This window comes from Euprymna scolopes, chromosome 13 (genome assembly GCF_053919585.1).
Source record: "Euprymna scolopes isolate OS-2025 chromosome 13, ASM5391958v1, whole genome shotgun sequence".
Taxonomy (NCBI): Eukaryota; Metazoa; Mollusca; class Cephalopoda; order Sepiida; family Sepiolidae; genus Euprymna; species Euprymna scolopes.
The window spans coordinates 31536857-31540459 of record NC_136494.1 but is presented as its reverse complement, the minus strand read 5'-3'; the positions used below and the strand labels follow the sequence as shown (position 1 = coordinate 31540459).

Below are 3603 nucleotides of genomic sequence, written 5' to 3'. Positions count from 1 at the left end.
TGTAAACCAGACTTTTGCCAGGGCCACCCATACTGAACTTATATTATAGACAATGCCCTCCACATTTTTGGCTAGTTTCAGAAAAAATCTAATGGATGGATCAAATGTTACGGGACAAAAAGTGTCATTTTTTGCCATTTTTTACACCTTTTGAGCCCCTGTGGGCAAAACAGGATTTTTCGCAAAAAAAAAAAAAAAAAAAAAAATTTACTATTTATACTTACTCATAGTTACTAAATATGTTTTACTATATATATATTAAGATATAATTTGTGACAAAATTTCAGAAAAACTAACGGACAGTTATCCGTCAATCATCCGGACTAACGGACAGACGGACCCATTGAAAACATAGGTCCCTCTCTGATAAATAAGGGGACAAAAATGTTACTCCATACCCCTTGCTTAAAAAATAAATAAATAAAATGTAAATGTGTTACAGACCGACCGATGGAATGACTTGCATGCGACTAAAAATGCCTTAGCATGGAAGGGTTTCCCCTTCCATTGCCAAGGAAAAGTTACAAATGTAAGTGCAACATCTGTTAAGAACATATACTACACTTTGATCTTAGCCATGTGGCCAAGGAAAAGTACAGCATGTACTAAGAACAGATATTACACTTTGATCTTGGCCAAAAGGCCAAGAAAAGGGTATTTATTTGTTCCCCCACCGAGCAAATAAGGCACAAGGCCAATTTTATGTGTGTGTGATGGGAGGGGGGTCTTCCTACTTAAACCCGATTTTAAAATTTTTTCTAGTTTTTTTTTAAATATCAAAAAGTACAAAAATGATAACAATATTAATAAAATTTCATTTGTGTCGAGGGACATGGGGGGAAAACAAACAAGGATACCGGTTAGTAAGGTCCTCCCAAACCTATCTGAAATGCTAGTTTTACTCAAGTTTGTAAAAGAACTAGGGTTTCGCGGGCAGCCTCTAAATGGAGAGGGTAGGGATTGCGTCATAAATAGATGAGAAAAGTAAAATTTGACGGTGAGGGCGGGGGGGTGTTAGTGTTTGGTTTGATTTCCTCCAAGCTGGGTTGAATTTCGAGAGGAGGGGAGAGGGCAAAAAAATTGTTGTTTTTGGAGTTTGGGGGTCTTGGAGGCTTTCTAATAAGGGAAACAAGATTTATTCGGCTGGCCGAGAGGCTGAAGAGAGTAGAATTGGAAAGGGGCGGGGATCCGACAGAAATCCTAGAACCGAGCACTCCACGCCTAGGCAGGGAACATGTATTCAAATTTGGTCCCTCTTCGTACACACAGAGTTTCTAACTGTATCCATCTTTTTTCAAAAGCCACGCGATGCAGCCTTCTTCTGTCGCATCCGATCTTTACCCGTAGTTGGTGTTTAAAGAAAGCGATCAGATCCTGATCAGAAAAAGGTGGCAGTGATCGCGGGGTGCCATGGTTGATCATCTTGAAGGTAGTGGCTAAGGAAAGCCCAGTCTCTCGGCATCTCGGTGACACCTCAAGTCCGGCATTCCCAAACCTCCCTCACACGGACGTTGAATACAGACCTGTCTGTTCACCCAGTGTCTTCCTCTGTCTCAACCGAGCAAAGACAAGAGTTCGACAAGAGCTGTTAGGTGTTGTGCAGACAGAGGAAGTACGGCCAGTCGGTAAAGCATAAGAGGGAAGACGTATGTGGCGCACGCCTCAGCACTACCCTTAAGGAAAGTTTCCTAGGAGCCATGCGTTGACCGCAGCTGTCACCTTTGACTGTACATTCGACCAATTCTTATCAAGCTGGAGACCCAGTCCGAACCACACGCTGAGGATCCAAACCGGGCCATCTGTCCAGCTGAAGGGCGCCGGGAGGTTTGCATTGCCACTCCAGGCGCACAACTGTAGTCCGACCGACTTGCTGCAGTTTATGTTGGCCCCCGTGATTCTTTCATACTGTGCAAGCACCGCTGACATGATCTCAATGTCTCTGAAGCCCAACACAAAGACCGTGACATCATCGGCAAATGCGGATACCTTGGCAGCTGAGCCACCAGGCAGATCCATTCCACGCAAGGTCGACTTTGCCTCCCCACGTCTCAGCTTGCAGAGCAGAGGCTTCAAGGCGAGGACGTAAAGCAGGGGCAACAGCAGACAGCCCTGATGAACTGACTGAGAGATAACAAAGGGTTTCGAGAACTTCGCGTTGACTTGCACGACAGCCATAGGCTGTCGATACATCACGGAGGTCCACTTGCAGAAGTCCGGTTTAAAACCGGTAGCCGCTAAGACAGATGCCAGGAAACTATGGTCGACCTTATGGAATGCTTTAGACTGATCTATCTTGATCAGTGAGTCAGTGAGGCTTCTGTGTCGTCATCAATTCCCCCCTCTAGGATCGTGCAGATCAGGTGCAAGTTGTTCTTAATCGATCTCCCCTTCATAGCATGTTTTTTCCCGGTTCAACCAACTCTTTAATAATAACCTGCAGCCGATTTGACAGGATCTTGGCCAAAATCTTCAACTCTGTGTTATGCAGAGTTATGGACCTGTAGTCGTCTAACTCTTCCCCACCATGCTCATCACATTTCCTCAGCAATGTGATCACTCCTTTGGTTACCTGCCCTGGGATGAACCCCTGAGCAAACTAATGATTGAACACATCTGTCAGAAGAGGCAGAAACATGGGCGACAGCCTTAAATACAGTTTGATGGCAGACCATCGAGTCCCGGTAATCTCTCATAGCTGACCTGCTTCAGCGCAGTAAACACCTCCCACTCCGTCACCAGGCCCTTGCAACTAGCTGCTCTAGCCAATTCAAGATGGGAGAGTCGGCCAAATAGTCGCTAAACTCAAGGATCGGAAGATCGGGCTGCTGCGTAAAATGCTCCTCAAAATGTTCTCGAAACCCATCGCAGATCTCCCGAGTTGATTCAAGGTTGTGTCCATCTGGATGTCTAACTTTTGCAATGTATTTGTCTGAGCAACGCCTAGAAATCTCACAACGCGTGACAGCGTTTAAATCGAGTGCTTCGTTGCCTATCTTTCTAAGCCTAGCTCTGACTACTTGACCTTCGTACCACTCGCTAGTATCGTGCAGAAGGTCCTGCCTAGCTAGTTCATGACTAACCCTATCACCCTCCCCCATAGCCCGGGCTACTTTCTGCTCTAGCTGCTTCTTCGTCTTGGCCTTATCTAGTGCGAGGCGCTGGGCATACTTGACGGAGAAGCTTATAATGTTGGCTTTTAGACCTTACCACCACTTACTCCCGGTAACCACCCCCACTAGTGTCTTTTAAATTTATTCTCTTAACTGGTCTCTGAAATCTTTTATCTTCAGAAGGGAGGTGTTTAACTTCCAGTACCCCGCTAACTTAGGCCTATTTCCTAGCTTCAGCTGGGCCATAACTAGTTTATGGTCTGATTGACCTAACCACGTGAACGTGGGGCAAGATAGGAAATCTATTTCGTCTCTTCTAACTAGTATCCTGTCCAAATAGGTATTCGGATAGCAGGGAATGCTACTGGTCCACGTCCACATCTCCCACCCTGAATGCTCGACCCGAAACCTGTCTACCAGATCGCATCTAGCCATCAGGTCAGCCAGGTTGGGCTCACATCTCTTTGACCCTCTAGCTTCGCCTCCTACCTTA

General features: G+C 45.8%; 1 pseudogene; it reads right to left on the bottom strand.

Annotated features, from left to right (window-relative positions):
* Window positions 1-489: 489 nt before the first annotated feature.
* On the bottom strand, window positions 490-656 carry LOC145292465 (U2 spliceosomal RNA; annotated as a pseudogene).
* Window positions 657-3603: the final 2947 nt, after the last annotated feature.